Consider the following 25,552-nt stretch of genomic DNA (forward strand, 5'->3'; position numbering starts at 1 on the left):
AAATAGGTGGTCGAGGCCACTGGAGAATGGGTTTTTCTTGGGGGGAAAGGTCACTTGTGCCCCCAATTTAGACAAGTCTCTCCACAACAGACATACTGGGCATTCAAGAATATACAGGAATTCATGAGTCACTTGATTCCCGCCCCCCCCCCCCATCTGGCATTTTTGGGGTAGACAGAATGGTCTAATCAGCTTGTCCCTGGTTACTCCTGCAGCAATGGACCTTCTCTGGGGGGCTACCGGTTCGGTTGCCACTGACATTTCTGCTTCAGTATTCACCATAAAGTCAATAATTTGGTCCTCCACTTTTAGTTTTACCATGGGCTCTTGGGGACCTTGTGTCTTTGAGCCCCAACACCCCTATTCAGCCTCCAGTTCAGCCAGCCCTAAAACAGCCAATGCCAGTTATTTTTCCCAGCTTTTCTGGGACCATTCATTTTTCCAATGGCCAAAGCCCCGGCATCAGGCACATTGATTTGGTTGCAGGGCGGTCCTGGGCTTCCTTGTAGGAGGCTTGCCAGGAGACCAACGCTGATTTAGAGGGGGTGGAGGTTTTGGGGAAGGCCCAGGGAAGGGCCTTCCCAAGGCCTCCGCCAATAACTCGATCCTCTGATCCGCTCTCTTGTTATCTTCTCTCCGTTTTTTCTCAGCCTTCTTTTTTGCCTCCACGTCTCTGTTTCTGAACACCTTATTAGCAATCTCAATTATTTGTGAGCTGGTCATGGCTAATACTCCATCTTCCTTTTGGAGCTTGTGCCTGATATGAGGATAGGCTTGAGATACAACGGCTGTATTTATCACAATTTGAGACCAAGCTGCCTCTGAATCTATTAGTGTATAAAGTCTATAGGTCTTGCATAGCCTTTCATAAAACTCAGTAGGTGTTTCAGTTTGCTTTTGGACTGCTTCAGTAGGTTTTGCCATATTTGTAGGCTTAGGGGCCGCCCTCTTGAGACCTTGTAAAATAGCCGCCCTATATCTTTCAAGGTGGCCCCTTCCTGCCTCTGTGTCATAGTCCCAATAGGGCCTTTCATCAGGGGTGGCTAGTTCTGCCCACCGCTGTGGGTTTACGGTACACCCGGGGGCCACTTCTTGTAGCCATTTTCTAGCATCAGTATGGATCCTGTGTCTTTCTTCAGTGCTGAAGAGGGTGACTAGCAGCTGGATTACGTCGTCCCACGTAAGACGGTAGGTTCGAAAAATAGTCTCCATCAGCCTGATCATGCCTTGTGGCTCCTCCGAGTACGGTGGAGTGAGTTTCTGCCAATACAGTAGGTCCATAGAGGAAAATGGTTGGTAATAGTAGGTTCAGGGAGGCTGGTGGTAGTGTCTGTCTGCTCCCTGAATCCGAGGCTGTTGCAGTTCTCTGCGAGGCATTTGTTGCGGGACCCTTTCCCCCGCTCCTTGGCGGAGTGCAGCCTCTGTCTAATTCCTGTGTCTCCTTCCCCCTTTCCGTCAGTACTCACCGGGAGAGGCGGATACTGCTTAGGAGGTTCGGCTGAGGCTGAGTCCTGTGGACGCTGACCAGAGGCTCCTACCGCCGGGATCGGAGCCTGCTGAGATGGCGGCTCTACGATCTCTCCGGGAGTTGGCGGGGGAGCAGCTGGTGGAGCCCCAGCAGGCCCTGGATCGGTGATCTTTAAGGCGGTCTCCGGTCTTGGTGGAGCATTAGGTGGCCGGCGCGTCATCCAGTATGGGGGAGAGGGCAAATGGCTTCCGTTCGGATCCGGCAGAATTTCTTGTTTGTCATCAGTCGATTTTTGTGCCATTAATGTTTTCCCTCTCTCTTTTTGAATGGAGTCTTGCCCAAGGGGGAGGATCTGGAGCCAACCACAGCCATGAATCAATATATGGATATTGATCCGGGTGCCCCGGCTTTCCTGTGACTACTACATAGACTGCTTTTATTGTTTCTAAGTCCATGGTGCCCTCTGGTGGCCATCCTACTCCCAAAGAGGGCCATTCAACCTCACAGACTATGCGGAGTCGGTTAGGCGTCATCTTCACCCCACAGTCTTCGCCAAATCCCTTAAAATTCTTAATCATGCACTCCAATACAGTTGCCTTAGATTCACTTCCTCCCATCTCGCTTACCTTCTCGGACCTTCTTCTCCCTTCCCTTTTCGTTCTGTCCACGAAGTTCTCGGTATCCTAAGTACTTCTTGATTTTTCCACTCAATGAAACACTTAAATTGCCATTCCGCCTCCTTCCTAATCTGGGTGAGTAGAGCCTTCCTGCCAGAAGGGGGATCGGCGTGTCTTCACCTGCAGGTCCGCACGGCCGAACCAGAACACCAAGTGGTCCAAGATTGTTTCTCCTCTGACTTTGAAAGTCCGTTCTGCCTTGGTGGGCTTGATCGGGTGAGGATGAAAACATAGATGGATTAAATATCCCACGTCCCAGACCGTCTCTGGAAAGGATCAATTCGTATTCACTCGCGTATCTTCCTCCTTTTTAGCCTGACAACCCTGAGAGGATCGAGAATTCCACAGCAGATAGGACACCTCTTCTGGGAGGGCAGAATATAAGCACACAAAGACCAAGTTTCCCCCCGCCCCCCCCCCCCCAAAGCCCTCTCGCAATCGCCTGGGAAAAATTTACCCCAAGACGACGCGGACACCACCTCCTTTATGACTTTGACGGTCAGTGTGTGTCCCCTATTCCCTCCCAGGGGGGTTGATCAGGCACCCTCTTCCACCCCGCAGGGTGGGAACCTCCTTACCTGAGCGCTTAACTCCCCTGCTGCCGTCCACTACCCACTAACGTGAAAGATCCCGGCGTGGAGAAGTGGAATCTTTCCAGAAGTGCGAGGCGCCTCCCCCCACCCCCCCCCTCTAGAGAATCCGAGCCGCGAAGCCTCGGAGTAGCCCCAAATGGGACTTGTCTCTCATAGTGAGGGGTTTCCCGGCCAACGCTCGAAATGTTGTAGCCAAACGCTCCGGGAAGCAAACTCACTCAGAAGGACAGCGTGAATAGTGGAGTGCAGTGTATTACACCGGCGGGTCCGAGGCAGTTTCCTCTTTAGCCAGGGAACCCGACCGATTTTTGTGACAACCTATTATGCCCAAAGTGTATGTGCCCAAGTCCACATCTCCAAATTCTTTAAAACCGGTTCTGGACAATGTTAGTGAGAGATACAATCAGGTTTTAGCCATAAATTCACATTGTAAAGCTATATGGACCTACAGTTTAGCCCACATCAATAGGTATTAAGATTACAGATAGTGATTGATTAAATAATGGACATTGAATTCCTTCTGGCTCCAGGAGGTCTAGGTACGGCGTCTGCCTGGTCTGGTTTTTATCCGCCCGGGAGGCCTGTTCGTCTGCTGGTATTTTATCTGCATGGCTTCCCAGATATACACTCCAAAAGTTCGCCGAGGGTGTAAGATGGAGTTCCTTTTCTTTTAAAAATGAAGTCAGTCCAGTTAGGGCAACCTGCTTCTTTTCTCTTTCACCTCGATGAGCTGAACAACCGCTAGAATGGACTCGGCCCTGGGCGTTCCCAACTATGGCGCGGCCTTGAACACGGTCCCTTCATCAAACCAGAGGCCGCTTTCCGGGCTCGCTCCCTTCATTTTGTGTCTGGAGGACTTGTCCGTTTGTGCGCGCTACCTGTGTCCTTAAGGCGCCAAGGTTCCTCCGACCCACATCTGCCTTGGGATCGACTGCAAGGCGCCCTGAATGCGTACAAATACTCGGGCCGGCTTCCTGGAAGGGACTGTGGACGAGTCTGTGGCTCAAGATTTCCCATCCCGGTGGAACTAGGGAGGCAAGAAAGCCAGAGGATGGAAGCAGTGGTAAATCTACCCACAGTCATAATCCGAGATGACAGTCGTTGCTGAACAGGACTCCAAGATTATTTTCTAAAGTTAACTCGCCGTGCTCTTTGATGGAGTGGTTCTAGAGACTAATAAACTGTATTTCTCTAGTTCTCATATGACTGTTTCATTCATTTATGGACGAGAACTTTCTGTCAGTTGCTTCCTACTTTTTTGGAATGGAGAAACAAACTAGGTTTCGCTTTTAGCTCTTGACACCGACGTCTTCAAAATACTGAGCCACAAAGAGTGAAACGAGAAAACTTTGGGGGATTGACTAAAAGGATGAGGGAGGTGGGTCTTGTGCAGTAGATGGTGTCAGTTGCCACTGTGATGGCCACAATGGTAAATTATGCTGTGTTCTTTACCCTGGGTGTATTTGAAATTGTCATTGCTAAAACGTTTATTCACAGAAGTCTCAACAGAGAGCTCTAAAGGGCCTTTGAACCGTAAAGAAAAATGAAAATGAAAAAAAAACATTGTGGTAGGGTGACCTCTACCCCTTTGCCATAACCCCTTCTCAATTCCTTGAAAAATCACTTTCTGGAGACTCTTTAGCAACCCAGATGAAAAAAATCTTTAGTGACAGCTTCCTGTGCCTACCTCAGGTTCACTTGTTTGTTTATATATCTATTCCTACAAGGTCGTCGTTTTTAGGCTTGCAATGGTTTTCGTAAAATGAGACCTCCTTCGAGCCGGATTCGAACCAGCGACCTAAGGATGACCACTAATACCCGCTCACTACAGTCCTCCGCTCTACCAACTGAGCTATCGAAGGAGCTGCTGAGAGTACTCTTACTCTCTTTCTTTCAATAATCTTTACCTGAGTATTATAATTTTGTTTTGACTTATTTCAAAAATAGAGGCAAACATGAAAGGTGCTAGAAATATTATAAAATTAATATGGGTAGTGATTATAGAAGTGTATTTTTAAAATTAATTCCCTTGAACACTAAGGAGCTTTGTTACTCCTACTGTTATATCCGCCTCTCTCCTCTTCCCTCAATCAAAAGTGAGCCACGAGTGATAAGGTTTTCCTAAATGCGTAGGAGGGGGACATATTAGAGAGACGTATTATCTTAAAGCGGAGTTACTGTCCAATTCATTCGAACAGGGAAAGATCTTTGTCCATTGACTTGGTTAGTTTCGGCCTGTAATTTCCAAAAACTCTCCTCCTTCGAGCCGGATTCGAACCAGCGACCTAAGGATGACTATTAACCATATACCTACAGTCCTCCGCTCTACCAACTGAGCTATCGAAGGATCACCTCTAGGTCTCCTTTTAGACTTCCTTTTCTAATGTCTATCCAGATGATTTCTGCTTTGATAATATGTATTCATCTTTAAAAGAATAATTAATTTTAAGCAATCTTTTTAAACGCTAAATAGGTCCTATATCATGATCTGGTTAGTTACTTTCACAGATTTAATAAATATCTAAAATCCATTGGGCTGTACATCTAGGACGTTTGGATATTATTCTATGTATATCTTAAACAAAAATTCTACCGGTATCCCATGTTCTCCTCCCTAAGTATTATATACCTAGGGTGGATTTCTTGCATTACCCCCGATTTCCTGCTGTTCCCTCTAATTACAATTTCCTTTTTCTCTAGAAAAAAGTGTCTAGGTTTGCTCGATAAATGATATAATTACTGAAAACACAAACAACCGGGTTGAAGAGGATCCCTAAGTTGTGAACAGAGCAATATCTGGTGCATTTTCGTATCATTGTGATTCTTTCTGAAAATCTAATGGGAAATCGTGTGTGTTCATAGCTCTAATGATGAAATATGTGGAGTGTCCATTTCTTTTAGTTGGATAAATAATTTGGGTGGTTCATATTAATGAATGAATAATAATGAATGATTCAGTTCAGTTCAGTTCAGTCACTCAGTCATGTCCAACTCTCTGCGACCCCATGAGTTGCAGCCCGCTAGGCCTCCCTGTCCATCACCAAATCCCGGAATCTACCCAAACACATGCCCATCAAGTCGGTGATGCCATCCAGCCATCTCATCCTCTGTCGTCCCCTTCTCCTCCTGCCCCCAAACCCTCCCAGCATCAGGGTCTTTTCCATGAGGTGGCCAAAGTATTGGAGTTTCAGCTTCAGCATCAGTCCTTCCAGTGAACACCCAGAACTGATCTGCTTTAGGATGGACTGGTTGGATCTCCTTGCAGTCCAAGGGACTCTCAAGAGTCTTCTCCAACACCACAGTTCAAAAGCATCAAGTTTTCGGTGCTCAGCTTTCTTCACAGTCCAACTCTCACATCCATACATGACCACTGGAAAAACCATAGCCTTGACCAGGCAGACCTTTGTTGGCAAAGTAATGTGGTGCAATTAAAGTGAAACCAAAACACCTATAAATTTTAAAGGCAAATATAAATAAATGTTTTTTTCCAGAGAAAATCGTCAAACATTGAGGTTCAACAGAGATTACCTTAGACTAAAACAGAAATAGACATAAGTGGGGAATACACTAAATTATCTGGAGAGAAAAGGCTTTCTTAAGGAAAATATTTTATAAATATCTGTGCTTATTTATACAAATTTATGCAAAACTATATTATTTCTACAAAATGATATTATTGAAAAATATTCCAAAATTTTCCTTAAATGGCAATTGCTAATGCCTTCTATTTAGGAATATTAAGAGCATGTAGTCAATATTGAATTCAGTAATTAAATCCCTTTTCATGAAAAACTATGAAAATATCTAGCAACTTTCAGTGTTCCTGACGTAACAGAGAATTAGCAGCTGGAGAGGAGAGATCCTAGAAAGTGAAATTTCTCTTTCATTGTCGAGTGTCCTATCCTTGCTTCAAATACAAGGTGGAAAATAGCAGATATGCCAAGAGTAAAAATTCAGCATGGTGCTGGATTCAATTGCTGCTTCAGAACTGTTGTGTTTATTGGGATGCAGAAGTCTTACTGGGGTGATACTTAGAGGAGCAGGAAGCTCCCAGAAAGGAAACTGAAAAGACAAGTCCACCTTTCCTCTTCCTCCTCCAACCTTGCATTCTCCCTCTAGCTTCCTTTTCGGCAAAGGAAGGGGACGACAGAGGATGAGATGGTTGGATGGCATCACTGACTGGATGGACATGAGTTTGAGTAAGCTCGGGGAGCTGGTGAGGGACAGGGAAGCCTGGCGTGCTGCAGTCGTTGGTCGCAGAGTCAGACATGACTGAGTGACTGAACTGAATATAGAGCCTAGTGGTAAGTCAGCAGTATGGTTTATAGAGTCCTACCTCCTTTATCACAAGGCAGATTAAATGATGAGTGTCTTAGTCTACACCAGCTGCTATGACATAATACCATAGACTGGGTGGTTTAAATAACAGAAATTAATTTTCTCACAGTTCTGGAGGCTGGGATGTCTGAGATCAAGATGACAACCATTCAGTTCCAGGTGAGAGCTCTCTTCCTGATTTGACAGAGAGAACTCTGATGTCTCCCATTATGAGAATAGTAATCCTACAGGGTCAGGGCCCCACCCTAACTACTACATTAACCGTAATTACTTTCTAATTCCAAATACAGTCACATTTGGATGTGGGAAGAACACAGTACAGTCCAGAGCAGTGAGCTTAGAGTTCAGTCAATAGTTTAACAACTGGTAAAATGTCCATGTGAATTTTAAGACAGTATTCTTGATCTTCATTTTACCTCTAATGGAAGCTAAGAGGTTCAAATTTTAATACCTAATCCAATGCTATTGGAAACTCATGGTTTCTAGCTCATGGTCGAAAGCCCCAAGTTGGTCCCAGTTCATAAACAGTCATCCCAAAGCTCAATCCATGGATCTGAATTGTGAAATTAGGCCACTTTTTTCTTTTTTTCTCTCCAGTTCCACATTTGCACCCCTAATATAATCATGGAAAATAAATGTTAAAAAAAAAAAAAAGAGTAGAGGCCAAACTGACTATTGTACCTGGGTAAATTCTATTCAAGGAAGAGTAAAGAGAGAACACGTAGATGGAAAGAAGGCAAGGCTGACCTCTAGCCGAATTTTGAGATAAATGATGGATTTCTACATACGCTTGGAATATTTGAGTTTTGAACTCTTTTGTCTCAAATGGAGTGGGTGCAGGAAGATGGAGGACTTTTTCTTACAGAAAGTTATTCTTTTTTTTTTTTTTTTTTTGGTCAACCCTGATTGCAGTGAAAAAGAAAAGGGCAGAGCAAGCTTTTAAGAGGATTAAGAGGGTTCTAGAAAGGCCTGTGCAACAATGCGTACACAGCATAGGAACATAGAGTCACTTTCTTCAGCAAAATGCTCCGTCTTCTCCATTTCAATTTTATCACTTTGCCCCAATTTCATTGAGACTAGAAAATAATATTAAACAGCAACAACAAAAAGTTTCTAATGATGGAATTTCAGACAAAGAAGCAGTTGATGTTTAGATGCTGGAGAAGGACCTTCAGATGACTTTACTGCAAGTGATGGGCCTCTGACAATGCCCAAGAGTTCTCTCTTCAGGACTAACTGTACAGTACCTAGTACCTAATACAGTAGTTGATATCTGGTACTCCACAGGCCCAGAATAAAAAGTGGCAACTACTACTTTTGTTTTTGGTTTGCAGAGAATCCAGATCTAAGGATGTAGCCATGGTTATATTCTCTTCTCCTATTAATATTTACCTTAGAAAAATAACTTGTACACCCTTGATCGAAATAGGAACTACGAAGTCAGAATGAAGGGAGGAATTTCCTGGGACGCACAATCCATCGTGACCTTGGGTCCACTGACGGAGTTTGTTTTTTAAGCCAGACAGAAAGCAGATCTTAGGGGACATTTGTACGAACTCTGGAGAATCTGTTTCTGGGGCTAGCAGAGTCAACCGGTGGAAAACTTAGGAGTGAGGGAATTGGCAGTAACTGTTGGGATGGCCAAAAGCAGAGTCTCATTGGTTGAGAAACTTGAATTGCCCTTCTGGATGCACCTGCAATTTCCTTCCTGTCCCCGGTTTCCGTAGATATGATTCCAGTGTGAAACTCTTGCCCAATACTGAACACAGGCAGAAATCACAGTGGCCACGAGTTATGAATTACTTTCAGATATTAAAGTGAGTGAGGGAGCCATCCTTATCTAACCCGGTGGGGAATTAGCTCAAATGGTAGAGCGCTCGCTTAGCATGTGAGAGGTAGTGGGATCGATGCCCACATTCTCCAGCTTTATGTTCCACCTACGCTTTGGCCTTTATTCCCATACTTCTAAAAATAGTAGACACCTTGCTTAAACATTACCACTTAAAGAAGCAATTCAGTAACATTGATGATCTCTCCTTTGTCTTCAATGATAGGGTAGGCAAGTTTGGATTCTTTGGGTTTTCTCTCCGTTTTTGAAGATTGTCTCTACCAGGTGATTTACACATCTACATTCCAGTTATTTATACGTTAATATTACATTTTTATTCTCAGAGTCTATTTCCCACATGTCTGACCTCTTGAAGGTAATCTCACATTCTTACACTGAAACAAATGATTCCCACTTTTTTAAAAAACGGGATAATTTCTTCATGTACTTCTTAATAAGACTGTGAAGAGCTAAAGAATATGTAAGTATGTTTGAGGTTTGGGGGGTTTTTTTGTTTTGTTTCTTAGCGTTCATTCTTCCTCTTCTGAAGTCATCTGGCTGTTTCTACGGAGGTGGTGGGGCTGCTGCTGGCACTGATACTGGAATATTGCCCAATATGGCTCAATTATGGGAGGGAAGCGCTTCCAGGTGGCGCTAGTGGTAAAGAACCTATCTGCCAGTACAGGAGACTAAGAGACGCCGGTTCGATCCCTGGGTTGGGAAGATCCCCTGGAGGCGCGCACGCAACCAACTCCCCTATTCTTGCCTGGAGAATCCCCTGGACAGAGGAGCCTGGAGGGCTGCAGTCTATAGGGTTGCAAAGAGTTGGATACGACTGAAGAGAGTTAGCAGGCAAGCACAGCATGGGAGGGAAATCGCAGTGGAGAACTTGTTTGAATTGGAAGCTAGGGTGCCTTGGTGAGAAAATCCAGGACTATCTAATAAGCTTTGCATCCAAGCCCCACGTTATCTTTGAAAAGAAAATTGGACCATTTTTCTTGTTTACTCTTCTGCCTTCAATTCGCTTTCAAAGAGCAAGGATGCTACCAGTTTCTAGCTGTTAATACTGGTGGTTGCCAACGTGTTATAGGCAGTGTCTCTCAAACCTAGTTCAATAAGCCTGGACTTCTCTGTCCTACATTAACTCTCTAGGTGGTTCACTCACCAAAGTTTGAGAATTGCTTACTTAAAGAATAAAATTTCTGAAGCATGGGAAGGAACATGCAGAAGTTTCAGGCACAAAATCCTCAGACAACTCTTCCTTACTAAATATCTTCTATAGTTGGGGACTCTTCCGTAGGTATTCCGAATCACATTTTTCAGACGGGGTAGAAGTGTGGTTAACATATTTTAATGAAATTGGCATAAAATTAACAATTATTTTCTATTGTTAAGAGAACTCAACCTCGAGCTTATTCTCAAATTGAGTAAAAATTCTATCAATTTCCCCCTTGTCTATTAATTTTGTAAAAACTTCTATTCTGCAGTGGTTCTCAAATCTTGCCACACGTGCAAATTACCTGAGAGCTTTTAAAACTACCAATGTCTAGGTCCCACCGCCAAAGTGGCATAAGTATAGGCGCTTTGTAAAATATTCCCAGGTGATTCCCACATCCACCCACGTTTCCCAGCCAGTAATGAGAATCACCTTTCTTTGCATAAGTAAACCTAGAAGGGGAGGTAGTATCTCAGAATTTCATCCCTCCGCCGGGGGTTGTAGTAGAAAAGAATAGAGCAAGTAGTAGAAAGTAGAGCAAGTAGTAGAAAGAATAGAGCAAGTTCCGGGAGTTGGTGATGGACAGAGAAGCCTGGCTTGCCGCAGTCCAAGGGATCGCCGAGTTGGACTTGACTGAGCGATTGAACTGAGGGCTCTAGTAACATCAGGGGGCGCTCGTGCTCCACCAGTTACTACCGATTGGTGAGCGTTGTTCTAGCAGGCCGCCGCCCTCCCGCCCCCCACCCCCCCGTTCCGCCCCGGTTCTTCCCGCCCGGGTCTTCGGATCCCGAGGGGTGTGGCGAAGACTTGTCACTGGATCCCTTGATCCCTGGGTCGGGAAGACCCCCTGAAGAAGGAAATGGCAACTCACTCCAGCATTCTTGTCTAAGAAATCCCGTGGACAGAGGAGCCTGGCGGTCCACAGTCCCTGGGGTCGCAAAAGTCGGACATAACTTAGCGACTAGACCACCAACACTGATCCCCCTGGTCGGGGTTCCGAACTTCTCTGCGGGTGCGCCCCGCAGAGAAGCACCCCGACAAAGGTGCTGAAGTTTGATCGTGCGTGTTAGAAATTGTTACGGAGAACAATAGTTTAAAGAAACATATTCCCTGCCCACACGTGAGCCTTCAACAGATGCACATCAAGTATTTATGTAACTGACAAAGGCCTTAAGGTTAGGGATTTAATTTAAAACCACACAAAACGTGAATTCCTTCGAGCCGGATTCGAACCAGCGACCTAAGGATGTCTATGACTTCTCATACTACAGTCCTCCGCTCTACCAACTGAGCTATCGAAGGAATTACGTTCCTCAGCTAACCCGCAGAGGATGCCATCGCTGCATAGGGTTGGGAGATTATTGGTGTTTGCTGTTTTGTTCACCCATGCTGTTGATAAATACGCTCTGGTGGTCTCCACGTTTTCTTTCTGTTTAAAAATAACCTAGCACTCCTTCACGGGCGACTGGCCTGGGTCAAGGTGAAAACGGTAGCACCCACTGGTTTGCAAAAAGAAAATAAAAAATGAGGCATGAGGAACTAACAATAATTTAGCAATGATTGTCTTTTACTGTGATGAATGACTTTAAATAACCAGTCTTAGAATTTGAAGTACTTTAATCTGCAATTTTAACAGATAATTAATAGAAGGAGGAGGAGGAAGAAAACAAGTACCGGTTTAAACTCTTCAAACCATACTAAGACTTCTTTAATTGACATTAGTCCTTGTAGATAAATCAGACTATCATACTAATTCTAAACTCAGAAAACAATCTGTCCATGGGGAGCTAAAATAATATTTTAAAACTAACTCAAGGTAGAAAGTACTATCATTCAAATACTAGTTAATCTTGCAAAGTATGAGTCTAGACTAATTTTCTGTGACAATCTGAACCTCAAAATGGCTATTACTCTCTCCTAAATGAAATCCACTTGAGGTGGCAACCGACATGAGGAAAGTGCTTTGGTCTCTACGTTCCACTAAAAATCATTACATTGTCATACCGTTAGGGGAAGCACACTAATTAAAACCGCCCACCCTGGCCAGGCACCATAGTAACCATTTGCATGAGTTGTTTTATGACAGGAGGTTCTGGTAAGAGACAACTAATAAGCCTCCACCAACCGGAAGAGTTCGGGAAAGGTCAAAAGGAGACACCACATGTCCGACCACCTCCAGGAACCCTCCTCTCTGGCATCCATCTTGGCTGAACAAGGCGTGCACCACCAGGAAGGACTCTGAGTCAGACAACCCGGAAACTATGATGGCGCTGTAACACTGATTTCTCTAAGAGCTATAACACCGTCAGTTTGAGACCTGAGAGCTATAACACGGTCTGTCCAAGACCCGAGAGCTGAGACACGCCGAGGGGGGCTTTAATGTCCGTCACTCCAAATCTTTGTTGTGGCGAAACAAAAACCGAGGAGCATACACTCGCCTGACAGCACCATCAAACTCGAGACTGCAAGCCCTGTGACAGAGCAGTTCTCCTGGGTTCCCTTACCCTCCTGCTCTCCACCCTGGTCCCCTTTCCCAGTAGAATCTCTTGCTTTGTCAGCACATGTGTCTCCTTGGACAATTCATTTCCGAGTGTTAGACAAGAGCCCAATTTGGGGCCCTGGAAGGGGTCCCCCTTCCTGCAACAAACAGCCCAATTTCGGGCCCTGGAAGAGGTCCCCCTTCCTGCAACAATATGGTGGAGCCATACACATTGGACAAACAAACCCCTTCTGCAAGTAGAACACTGAGACTAGCGTTCACTCTTCCATGGCACAAATATTTGCTTTTTGTTTGTCAGTTTCTGAATAGGTGTTAGGGAAATTTAAATGGAGGCAGTCTTATTCAAGCTTCAGAAGCAGGATAGCAGGCCTCTGAACAGTTTCTAACCTGCTTGGACCTTGCCGGTGCCGGGATTCCGAGCCTGCCTGCAAGGGTAGCAAGTCAGGGGGTACTTTAGACAAGAAAGGCAGCAAGTCTTGAAATCCTTGAGCCCCGGCAGGTCTGGCCAACCGTGCCTGGGATTTAACCTATGACTGGCAAGATAAAACAAAAAGCATTGTAATAATGTAAAAGTAAAACCAGAGCTGCTTTTTTGCAGCCTGGGATTACAAGTTCAGTTCAGTTCTGTCGCTCAATCTGTGTCCGACTCTTTGCGACCCCATGGACTGCAGCCCGGGAGACACCCGGAGACCCCGGAAGCCGGAAGACAACAGGCTTCCCTGTCCATCACCAACTCCCGGAGCTTGCTCAAACTCATGCCCATCGTGATGCCATCCAACCATCTCATCTTCTGTGGTCCCCTTCTCCTCCCGCCTTCTATCTTTCCCAGAATCAGGGCCTTCTCCAAATGTTAGGTAGTTAGAATAGGAAAAAGGAGTTCAAAATTGTGGTGGCTAGAAGATAAAGGAAAAAGCTTGCGAAATGAAACAAAAGAAAATCTGTGCACCGCAGTGAGAACCTCTGGTGAAACAAACAGTCCTCCTGGCTAGCCCAATTTACAGAGGGCAGGCTCAGGGGGAAGGAGATAAAATGTATAAAAAGAGGAAGCCAAGAAGCATGAGGTCTCCTTTTTGAGGTAGGCCCGCCCTCATGCCTTGAGGGTGTATTATACTTTGCTCCCCGAATAAAACTGAGTTGTAACTGAGCTGAAACACTGGTCCTCCCTGTCAAATCTTTGTTTCCTGCGAGACAGAACGGAGGAAATTACACACTCCCCTGACACAATGAGTCAGTTCTTCACATCAGGTGGCCAAAAGTATTGGAGCTTCAGCTTCAGCATCAGTCCTTCAATGAATATTCAGGACTGATTTCCTTTAGGATGGACTGGTTGTATCTCCTTGCTGTCCAAGGGACTCTCAAGAGTCTTCTCCAACACCACAGTTCAAAAGCATCAATTCTTCCACGCTCAGCTTTCTTTATGGTCCAGCTCTCACATCCATACATGACTACTGGAAAAACCATGGCTTTGACTAGATGGACATTTGTTGGCAAGTGGAGCCTCCAAAGCTGCTATTTGAAGTCTCTCGGGTGAGAAGGACGCATTGCCTGGGACACTTTCCCAACTGGGAGTCCAGATTGCTGTCATTTGGGACTTCCCAGTGCTGTCCAAGTGAGGATGTAGGTTGTCCCCTTTTGATGATATATATGCTGTTGAAGAAGGAAATAGGTCAGGCTCTATCTTGAAAGCAGGACTCTTATCTTGGGCCAGACTGTGGACTTTGAGCTATATGCCCAATATCTATGGAAACCACATACCAACTGGAAAACCAGGCCCCTGGAAGGAAGAGCCCCAGGGCTCTTCGTCACCTAAAAGAATACCCTAATTATCTTGAAGAAGGAATTCATAGGGCCTGGACTCCATCTCAGGCCTGTCTGTGCTGATCGTGCGCGGCCACCTCTCCAGTGGACTCTGAACTCTGTGCTTAGCGCCTGTGGGAATGACAATGGAAGGATAAGACCCCCCTCTGGGCAGGGGAATCTTGAAGAACAGACACTAATCACCCCTGCCTCCGGACACTATCAGAATGTAAGCACAGGCTTATCAGTTATTAACTATTTGGAATGTAACTGCGGGCTTATTGATTATTGACTGTTTGAACACATAACACGTGAATGATGGGGTTATTGTAGTTGTATTTACCCTTCCTTTGTTTATGTAAGTCTCAAGGGAATTGGGGTAGTGGGTTTGGACACATGGGGTATAAAAGATTTTCACAAATGCTGGTCGGGGCCCTTGGCTAAGAGGAGACTCTGCCTTGGGCCCGCCGGTGTAATAAACTGCACTCCACTATCTGCATTGTCCTTCTGAGTGAGTCTGTTTCCTGGAAAGCGTGGCTATAACAATCTGTGTAACCAAATAGAATCATACATTCTATTATGCTTATTGGGGTATGATCACAGGCCTGTTGATAATTGTCCACTGTTAACTACCTAGGCATAAGGCATATGATCTCGGGTTAACTTTGATTGTATCTTTCTTTTTCCTTTGTTCAGACTAGTTTCAGAGAACCTTATACACTTAGGGTATATAAGGTTTTCACAAAAACTGGTCGGGGTCCTTGGCTAAGAGGAGGCTCTGCCTTGGGCCCGCCGGTGTAATAAACTGCGCTCCACTATCTGCATTGTCCTTCTGAGTGAGTTTGTTTCCCAGAACTCGTGGCTACAACACAGTTACTTCTCTATTGCTTCTATTTCTTTTCTTTTAAGAATTAAGTCAAATGATCTCTGTTATAAATTCAAATTGTTTATTTGTGTGTAATGAATGGTTTGTTTTGTTAATGAATCCTTCTAACCTAAAGCGAAAGTAAAACTTTCCACTAAACATTTAAAAGCAAGTTGCTAATCACTTAATCTGGTAGTTTACCCCCTCAAGTCTTCATAAAACTGAAACATCTGTTTTGAGAGATTTGAAACATCTGAATGTTTTAAATATGAAATTTATCTCCTCCCCAACCCCAACTGATGGAATAAGTTATCCTATTTTATAGATGTACTTAGTCCTATCCATTTTGTAAAAGTAAGTATTCATTCCTTCCTTCCTTTTCTACCTCTCCACATTACAATACAGAAGATTCAGGCAGTTAAGACAGGCCTTAAGGAGCTTTCAGGAAAGAACAAGTAGTAGATTTGAGAGATTCTGTGAAGTGTGTGTATGTATGTGAATAACTTGAATTTTTGTAGGTCAAGAATCACGTCTGGTTCTTCCATATGTCGACTTAGAAAAAAATGGACATGAGAGTTGCAAGTTGTTTTATTTGGCACAAAATGAGGGCTGCAGCCTGAGATAGCTCTGAGAAACTGCTCCAAAGAGGTAGGGGAGAAGGTCAGTATGTATATGATTTTGGCAAGGGGGAAGTACATACAATCAAAGGCAGATTCTTTTTTTACAGAAAGTTTCTGCTGGTCTCATGAAGCTTCTGTTACTCATGAAGAGAAGTCATCACCGTGAAGGATTTTAGTGCTGCTCTAGATTTGAGGAGATGCTAGAATTGGGTTCATAAAATCACCTCCTGATAATATCTAACTGTTGGAAGACCTGTCCTACCAGTTTTCCTGGAGCACAGACTGCCTCATTTCTGCACTCCACCAGGAACTCCTTTCAGGGGGTGTTGAAGGTCAGCAGCTGCAGCAGTACATGATTTAATTCTTGTAGAGGTATGTGGCAAGCACCCATGGCAAGTGCCAATTTGTAGTTGAGATATATGTTACCGGGTCCAAACTCGCTCTACTCCCTGCAGACCAATTAACCGAGAAACTAGGTGTTGAGGCAAAGAATAGGACTTTATTCTGAAAGCTAGCTGATGGAGAAGGTGGCAGATTAATACTTCAAAAGAACCATCTTATCTGGGTCTGGATGCCACGTTCTTTTCTAGAACAGAGATGGGGGCTGTTGAGGAAGTAAAGTAAAAAGGGCCATCAGTCTTGCAAAACATCTCCAGGAATGGCCACCTTGTGGAAGGGATGTGTTCATTTCTTCTTTCTTGCAGCCATTCACAAGTAAGCAGCATCAGAGTATTTCTCTGTGAGCTGAACAAAGGCACCTGAGTTTGACAGTCAAGCACAGGGGCAGGGTTCTCTGAGGCAGACCATTATATATGATTATAATAACAAAAGCAACACAAAGCAAGTCAAAGAAACAGTTCCAAAAAGGAGTCAGAACTGGCTCTTCCCTTCATCAAACCTGCTTTTCCATATATTTACACAATAAAGTATAACAATGTGAAAATGTTAACAGGAAAGTTTTGGAGTTCCTTTCTTTTTTGCCTTCATAAGTATTCTTAGATGCAGGTGGGAGGCGAATTTTGAATCTTACTATAACAGGAAAGAACAAATCTGACTGCATTTTAAACATATTTCTTTTACTTTAACCTTTGAACCCACATTCCTCAGTGGTAAAGAATCCGCTGGCCAAAGCAGGAGACTGCGGGTTCATTCCCTGGATGGAGAGGATGCCCTAGAGAAGGAAATGGCAACCCACTCCAGTATTCTTACCTAGGAAATCCCAAGGACAGAAGAGCCTGGAGCGTTACATTCCAAGAGGTCACAAAAGACTCAGACAAGATTTAGCGACTAAACACTTTAACCTTTGCATTCTATTAGCTTCACTATAAATTAATCACTAAAGGGATGTTGCCTAAGGATTAAAATATACGTAAAAGCCCTTCTCCAGGAACCATGCCTCCCAGGCCCGAGGGCTTGAGGTGAAAAATACCTTTGTTTAGCTTCTGGGGAAACACCCTGACCCAGCCCCCCTGTGAATGTAAGCTGGAGAGAAAAAATTATCAAATCCCCTCCCGAAGAAAACAAGGAAATATTTGCAACAACTTACTGGGTTTTTTTGTTTGTTTTAACTTTATTGCCTCACCTTCCCCTCTGTTCCATAAAAGACACAAGCATCCAAGCCAGGCCAGAGGGTTCTTGAGGCCGTTTGACCACCATCTTCTGCAGTCGGTTGGCTTTGGGGATAAAGTCGCTATTTCTTTCCCCAACACCTCATCTCTCTATGGATTGACCTGTGTGGGACGAGAAGTAGGAGCTTGGACTTGATCACAAACTTTAGTGATGCCAGTCAGGGCCTTGCTGCTAGAGGCCAGCAGGTGGGTTGCCCAATTCTAGGGTAAGGCCCTAGCAGCTGCAGGCACGACTTGTTCTGAGACTCTTCCCCTTCAAAATTCCCTGAAGCGGCACCAAACGCTTGCAGCAAGGAATCAACAAACTTCTAGGAACTGAAGAACTCGCTCTCGGTGAGTCGCTCTCGGTGGACAGCGGGAAACACCCTCGCCTACACAGCTGGGGCTTTTCCTCCACCAGGCCGGCCAATTTGTTTTGCATTTGATTGAGATACCCTGTTGGAGAGAGCACTTGTTGGACTCTACCCGACTTGTAAACCAGTTTGTTTGCTTCTACTGTGTGTTCATTCTTGTTGGGATGTGTGCTTTCAGGGATGGGATTTGTTTGTGCTTTGGGGGCTTTGTTGTTCTTAAACTTTTAAATATGGGAAATACTCCATCTGTCCCTAAGGAAAGTCTTTTGGGGGGGTATCTTAAATAAGTGGGCAAAATATAGCTGTGAACCTATGACTAAGAAAGAGATGATATTCTATTATGATAATGTGTGGTTCCAACATATATTAGGATCAGAAAAGGGACGACACCTGAAGGGCTCACTCAGTTACTATGCAGTCTGGCAGTTGGAATTGTTTTGTGAAAGGGCAAGGGAAAAGGGTGAGATTCCCTATGCACAGCATTGATGCTATTGCATTGAGGAAAAGAACTCAGATTACTGCCAGCCTACAGTGCAGCTGTCTGAAAGGAAATCCAAGAGAAAATCTGTTGTATGAAAGGAAGCGGGAGAAAATGAGAGTGAGGGCATGTTATGTTACACCTTAAATCCCATTCTGGCCAATACGGCTCCCCTATCTGACCATGTGACTGTTCAGATCACTCCCGTGCCGCGGACCTACTCACTCCTTCCACCTCTTAATTTTTTCCCTACTTACGGGGAACGATTAGAAGTTTCTATGTTATTCCCTGGGGTACAGGCACTTAGTTTCATATCACCATCTAAGGCCCCACAGGGCACTCAGTTTGGACCAGGAGCCACTTTCAAAACGGGGCAATGTCTCTTGAGCGGATATCCTGTAGGAGGCTTTAAGGCAAAAGGCCAACCAGGCGGATGTCTATAGATGCACAATCCATTCTCAACTTCAGATTTATCTGGAAAAACCGTAACCCTCCTTACCGAGAGGACCCACACCACCTGACTGAACTCTTCACTTCTGTCTTTGCCATTCACCATCACTCTTAGGTGGACATTCACATCCTTATGAATTTGATGGTGACTGAGATTAAAAGGAAGATGGTCATTGACAAAGCTAGAGAGGAAGCACACCAGCTTCATCTAGCGGACCCACATGGAACTCCAGAAGCAAATCAGGTAGTTCCTACCACTGAGCCTCACTGGGATCCTAAAAATGGAAACATGCCACATCTAGAGCATTACAGAAAGTGTATCTTAGCACGTATCTAAGCAAAAGAGCTTCAACAAAATTCTGGAGATACCAATAAAATCCAATGAAGATCCCATTAGAGTTTCTAAAAAGAATTTACCAAGCTTATGGGCGCTACACTGATGGAGACCCTAAGGCCCCTGAGAATATGATGTTAAACATGACCTTCATTGGGCAAAGTGCACCAGATATAAGAAGAATGTTACAAAAGTTAGATGCTGCATTTGGAATGAACCCTTCTCAATTAGCAGATGTGGCTTTTTTAAAGTGTTCAACAACAGGGGACAACGACAGAAAAGAAGATGCAAATCGGCTGGCAGGGGCCCTGGATTCCTGGAAGGCAAGTAACTAGAAGAGAGGTAAGCCACAATTGAGAGAGGAACAATGCACTTACTATAAGGAGAAAAGGAATTGGAAAAAAGATTGCCCTAGACTAAAAAATAAGAAGGAAAACAATAAAACAAAGATAGGAGCCTCTCAGATGGTTGAAAGAGAGGAATATTAATGAATGAATAGGACCAGGGGCTCCACTGGACTTGAGGCCCAATTCTAATTTCCCCACATTCCTGAGTAAAATTGACTGGCAAATGAGTTGATAGACTTTTGATACATGCAGGTGCAACATACTCTGTAGAAAACACCAAGGTGGCACCAAAAAACATCTCAATTCATCCTGCTCATGGGAGTCTCTGGAGAAGTACAAAATTGTAGACCCATGTTTTCACAAAATTGTGATTGTGTCTGACTTTACTTTTCTTCCAGAGACTGTCTTCCCAAGTTCAGATCTAACATGTTCTTATAGGCAGCCTCTTAAATTACTGACCTCTGGCTTTTCTTTGATATCTGGCTCAATCCAGGATCAGTTAAACTGTAGTCATGAACAGAAAGTCTGGACTCTGCTTTCAGATTATCTGTCCTAAGAAAAAGCCACTTAAGTTTTTTTTTTTTTTAGTTATTTTGATAGGTGGGATTTATTAAACAATGTTATATGTATAAAAGATTGTGCTAAGTATTCTAAAGGTGATGCAACTAAATTATTCTTTCAACAAATATGTGACAGCTTACTATGTATCAAATTCCTGAATTCCAAAATGTTGTAATGTGTTTTTTTTTCTTTTGTACCCCCACAGTGTGTCTGTATTTAGAATAAGGAAGTAATTAAAGTCTGATCGGTGTTCTTGAAAGAAGAGACATTCAGGAAGCTCATTCCCTGTTTCTGCCTTTGAGGACACAGCAAGAAGACAGCCCTTTATAAAGTGCTCACCAGTAATTGAATCAGCTAGTGCCTTAATCTTGTACTTCTCAGCCTCCAGAACTGCAAGAAAATAAAATTTTTTTAATTTAAGCTACCCAGTCTGTGGTATTTTGTTCTGGCAGCCCAAGTAGAGTAAGAAACCAGCAGGAACCTATGCTCTTTTTAACCACCTTCCTTTGCAGTTGAAGTGTTAGGTCTAAGGTTAGCTTGTGTTCTGGACCAAGTTCAGGGATGGTCTTGGCCTTGGAGATGTTTGCATGGGTCTTGGGTTCAGAAATTCACTTTTTAAGTAGGTCAACTCAATTTTAACAAGATAGCCCAATGGCCATAAGACTGGGAAAAGGCAATCTGTTCTAAGCAACACAAAAAATTGTTTATACACCAGAAATCCATTAAGGTAATTGACAACAGGACATATGACTTATTAACACCAGTAATATTTGTTCCTCTGTGTAGGACATCCCTTTATAGTTTTTATCATACCAGGAAACCAAAACATTAAGCAGAGGCTACTGAGTGAGCAAAGGGAAATCACACTTTACAATAAGACTTAGGGTTTGATATCCACAACATGTGGTCTGTAAATGTTCAATGAGTGTTCTCTCTAGTAAATAAAATGTTCATATAAATCAGAAACAGGGTCTCAGTTCCCTTGATTTTAGTGGATAAATACTGGTAATTTCTTAACTATTTCTGTCACTGTCACCTATTTTTTAAAAGTCACTTCAAGCACCTTAATTTTGTTATAGGTATCCAACTTGGAAAACGTGCTTAATAAAGATATGTTCATCAATTGATTTGAAAGACTTCTTGTCTTTAAAGGAAACTGGAAAACAGTTACTTTCTAGGAAATCTGCTGCTTGTCCATCCATTTTCAGTTGACTCGTGATTCTGTTTTACTGTGTTTATACTGGCAATACTTCCAAATAGTAGGGTGTCAACTTATTTTAAAACGTGATTCCATATGCCCAGCCATAGGTGCTATTGATTTAAATAGGTGAAATATGGAATAGTTTTAGAAATGAATATAACATTGGATATCTTAATAACAATATTCAGGTTCCTGAGTAAAGAAAAAAGCAAGATTTGGATGGGGAAGGTTGGAGAATGGTAAACAGTCATGTCTTCAGCGTGCGCAGAAGTGGGCACTCTTTCAATACAATTATCAATAGTTCTGGGGCTTTGGGTCTCAATAGGTACAGTTAAAATTATCAGGTTTTCAAAGCGACATAGATAAGGTTAACATCTAACTCCTTTTGCTCTGATATACACTAGGCAAACTTTCGCACGAATTTTGCCTTCCGAAATTTGAAAGCAGTGAAAAACACACTAGGGAAATTTCCCAGGTAGTGAAATGGATAAGAATCTGCCGTACAGTGCAGGGAACAGGGGTTCGATCCCTGATCTGGGAAGATTGCACTTTCCGCAGAACCCAGCGCCACAACTAGTTAGCCTGCCCTCTAAAGCCCAAGAGTTGCAATTACGAAGTCCACGCGTCGTGGAGCCTGTGCTCCGCAAAGAGAGGAGCCCGCGCACGGCATCGAGGGGGCAGCCCCTGCTCTCCACAACGAGAGAAAGCCCGGGCACAGCAGCGAAGACCCAGGGCAGCCAAAACACACACACACACACACACACACACACACACACACACACACACACACACACACACACACACACACACGGGCACTTAGTGGTTGGTTTTTGTTGTTTTTGTTTTTAATTTTAAATTTATAAAGCTGATATTCTGACTTTAAAGTTGGTCTTGACTATCCACACTTCCATTCAAGAGAGAATGGCAGAAATGCAATTTGCACTTTAAAAACCAGGCTTAAATCTTTAGATTTTATTTTGTAGGCAGTTTCAACCTGTTGTGGGCTGGATTTTCATCTATGTTGTGTTATTGTTGTTTAGTGGTTAAGTCGTGTCCGACTCTTGACCCCATGGACTGGATCCCGCCAGTTCCTTCTCCAGGGGTTGACCAACCCAGGGATCGACTCCACACCTCCTGCATTGGCAGGTTTCTTTACCATGAGCCACCAGGGAAGCCCCCATTATCATCTATAAGGAGATCCATTGTGATGTTTATGTGTGGGTGATCAGGAGCTGAAAGGGTATCTGGGATAGTGGTAATAGAAAATCTGTCTTTCGTTACTACATAATGGCACTTGCTTGAGCCAGAAAGTAGAAGAATCACCATTCTCAAAATTCCATGAACATTGCTGCCTCTGCCCCCAAAACTGTTTCTTTTGTTTGGATTGTCTTCTCCATCCTCACACTTGACCTTTCCCAACATCCTTGCGTCCTAAATCGTTTTTGATGGGGAACCACCCCAGAAGTTTAATTATACAAAGCCAATGCCCTACCTCGTATCTCTTAAGCAAAATAAAAGCTCTAATAAGGCCAGAAAAGATGCGTTGCCGCCAGGGGGCGATAAGGCTTAACTTCGCGGAGCCAGAAAGCTGGCCCGAATAGTACAACAGAGCCAGTAAACTGGTAGCGGATCACCAGGATTACATAATTCAGTACTGGATAGTTTGGGAATCCAAAGTTTCTCATGTCTGGCAACGGTGCGGAACTTCGTTTCAGAGATTAGGAAGGTGTGGAAATCCAGCTGAGAAAAGGATTGAGGAAAAAAAGGCCATCCACTCGCCCAACGTGGGGCTCGAACCCACGACCCTGAGATTAAGAGTCTCATGCTCTACCGACTGAGCTAGCCGGGCGGCTGGTCGTCAACTTGCTCTTAATGAATTAAGAGACTATGTCGAATAGGCTTCCTGGACCGACGGTGATTATAGGATTCTAGATTCTATTTGACTGCTTTGTTATATAAGCTAGATGATATGAAACGGCAAAGAATGTAAGCATTATTAGAAATTATTGGCGCGCACTCCAATCACTTTCACCACTTCTTCCGTCTTCCTCTTAATTCTTACCAACCTGTACTGATAGACCACAAACTACTTCTGGAATTCGAGAGTAGTAATCTGAACGTCCTAAGGGTGACCCCCAACTCTGGTACTCCCAGAGCTTCAGGCCTGGTTGACGAGGCGGTTGGTTACAAGCTCAGTCCCTCGAACACAGACACTGCACAAGGCCTTCTCCGTAACCCGCTGAGACATTCCTTTCCTGTTTCTATCACCTGTCAACCCTGGCCCCTCCTGCCACGCTGTGTAGCTGTGGTCCTGAAGGAATTCCTGGCTGTTTTCTCCTTCCTTTTCAGGCCCCTTATGCTCGTTCATTTGTTGTCCTTCTCCATAATCAAAATTTACACACACAGAAAAGGGAGGTGGGAAGGGGTGTTGCAACTGTATTTTAACATAAAATGTTTAACAACCACTGTAATATAGAATCCAATGATTTTTGTGTATTTTGTTTACCACAGACTGCAAAAGTTCATTGATTGTAATATGCTAAACAAATATCTGTTTAAAGAGTATACCAACAGTAGGTTCCAGCAGTACGGTAAAAGTGCCCCTTCTCCATAAACAAGCAGAACCCCTATTCCTAAATAAGGCAGGAAAACGCAACAAGGAAAGCCGAAAAAACTTGTACAAAAGTTTCCAGCCTCACAACTCTATAGGTAAATATTTGATTTTTTCATTTGAACCCATTTCTTTGATGTGATGAATGAATGATGGATAACATTGAATTGAGATGTGACCATCGTCTTCCTATACATTTCATATGGCCACAACCGTGGAGTTGGAACTTCTAGAATAACCAGAAATATTTGGCTTTGCAAGAGTCAGTTTATAGCTGTTGGAAAAGTGAATAAGAGCCAAAACTGAAAAGTACTTGCCTCTCTTAAATTATCAAGTTACTTATTGGAATCAGGTGCGTGCACAGCCTACATACTTCTACAAGAAAATACAACAGTTTAACTTAACAGCAAATGTACCAATTTCTTTTGGGTTAATAAAAATTCTACAGCGTGGGCAGACAAAACCTGGGCTCGTCCGGGATTTGAACCCGGGACCTCTCGCACCCTAAGCGAGAATCATACCCCTAGACCAACGAGCCCCCATTGGTAGTTTGTTTTTTTAAAACGGATTAAATATTTAGCTTCTTGCTCTTCATTTGTGTTCAGTTTCATCTGTAGATGTACACAACTATAAACTACATTTCCCCCACTGTTTCTCTTTCCCTTCTACCCTCCCTTCCTAGTTTCAAAACCAGATCGACTTGGCTCAGAACTTCCCTGGATTTCCCCGCAGCCCAGTTCTTCGAAGCTTGGTTTGTATAAAGCCTTATTTCTCAGAAGTCACTGATCCATCCTTTGTAAGAAACAACCGTGACATTTACTTAAAATGCAGAAACTTGTAGTCTTCTTCAAATCTACTGAGTCAAAGTCCCTGCGGGATGAGGCCCAATAAGCTGCATTTTTGACGAGCTTGACTTATCTTAGTATTTTCGACGAAAATAGTGAAAATTCACTCAACGGGATATAAAGCTCTGAGGTGGTGAATAAAGAAAGAAAATTCGTTGTACAAGGAACAAGGGGATACATAATTAGGGTCCTGAAAGTCGATTTTAGTGGAAAACGAGACTGATTCAGGAGGCGTTAACATCAAGGAGTGTAACAGAGGGACAACTGGTGTCTACCAACCTGGACCGAATGGTTGCTGACAGACGGCAAGGTAGATTCTGGAAAAGGGCTTAGTCCTTTCTTACTTAAAAACAAAACAAAACAAAAAAACTACAAAATTCAAAGTAGAAAGAAAACTATTCTCAAGGTGAGAGTCCTCCCTTCAGGTGAGGGATGATCTAGTCAAAAAGGAATCCTCAACTGAGCACTTGCCCTGCATCTCAGTATGTTTCAGACTATTTTGAGCTCAATTCCTTCTAATGAATTTAATAATTCCTCGTGTCCTGCTGCTTTTCTGCTTCTCTAGGGCAAAACTTCGAGCACTCTGACTTACCCAAAACACAGGTGGCCCGGACTCGCTCGGATGGTTTGGTCTGTAGCAAAATCATGCAGCAGGTTGCCTCGTGGGTCAGTCCCTGAATTGGTAAGTAGTCAAAACTACACTACAGAGCCAAAAGTGAAACTGTGGCCCGTACGGGGATCGAACCCGCGACCTTGGCGTTATTAGCACCACGCTCTAACCAACTGAGCTAACCGGCCACCTGCCGTCCCACTCTTTTCCAAGCCTTAATGAGAAACTACTC

General features: G+C 43.8%; 6 non-coding genes across 6 annotated transcripts; all 6 read right to left on the bottom strand.

The window, feature by feature from the left end:
* Positions 1 to 4,508: 4,508 nt before the first annotated feature.
* On the bottom strand, positions 4,509 to 4,600 carry TRNAY-GUA. Its single transcript is given in 2 exon segments — positions 4,509 to 4,544; positions 4,564 to 4,600. It is a non-coding gene; the product is annotated as a tRNA-Tyr (tRNA).
* Positions 4,601 to 4,995: 395 nt separating this feature from the next.
* Positions 4,996 to 5,085, bottom strand: TRNAY-GUA. Its single transcript is given in 2 exon segments — positions 4,996 to 5,031; positions 5,049 to 5,085. It is a non-coding gene; the product is annotated as a tRNA-Tyr (tRNA).
* Positions 5,086 to 11,332: 6,247 nt separating this feature from the next.
* On the bottom strand, positions 11,333 to 11,422 carry TRNAY-GUA. Its single transcript is given in 2 exon segments — positions 11,333 to 11,368; positions 11,386 to 11,422. It is a non-coding gene; the product is annotated as a tRNA-Tyr (tRNA).
* Positions 11,423 to 23,030: 11,608 nt separating this feature from the next.
* TRNAK-CUU lies at positions 23,031 to 23,103 on the bottom strand. Its single transcript has one exon. It is a non-coding gene; the product is annotated as a tRNA-Lys (tRNA).
* Positions 23,104 to 24,331: 1,228 nt separating this feature from the next.
* On the bottom strand, positions 24,332 to 24,403 carry TRNAP-AGG. The gene has a single exon. It is a non-coding gene; the product is annotated as a tRNA-Pro (tRNA).
* Positions 24,404 to 25,434: 1,031 nt separating this feature from the next.
* TRNAI-AAU lies at positions 25,435 to 25,508 on the bottom strand. Its single transcript has one exon. It is a non-coding gene; the product is annotated as a tRNA-Ile (tRNA).
* Positions 25,509 to 25,552: the final 44 nt, after the last annotated feature.

The sequence above is a fragment of the Cervus elaphus genome, chromosome 7 (genome assembly GCF_910594005.1).
Source record: "Cervus elaphus chromosome 7, mCerEla1.1, whole genome shotgun sequence".
Taxonomy (NCBI): Eukaryota; Metazoa; Chordata; class Mammalia; order Artiodactyla; family Cervidae; genus Cervus; species Cervus elaphus.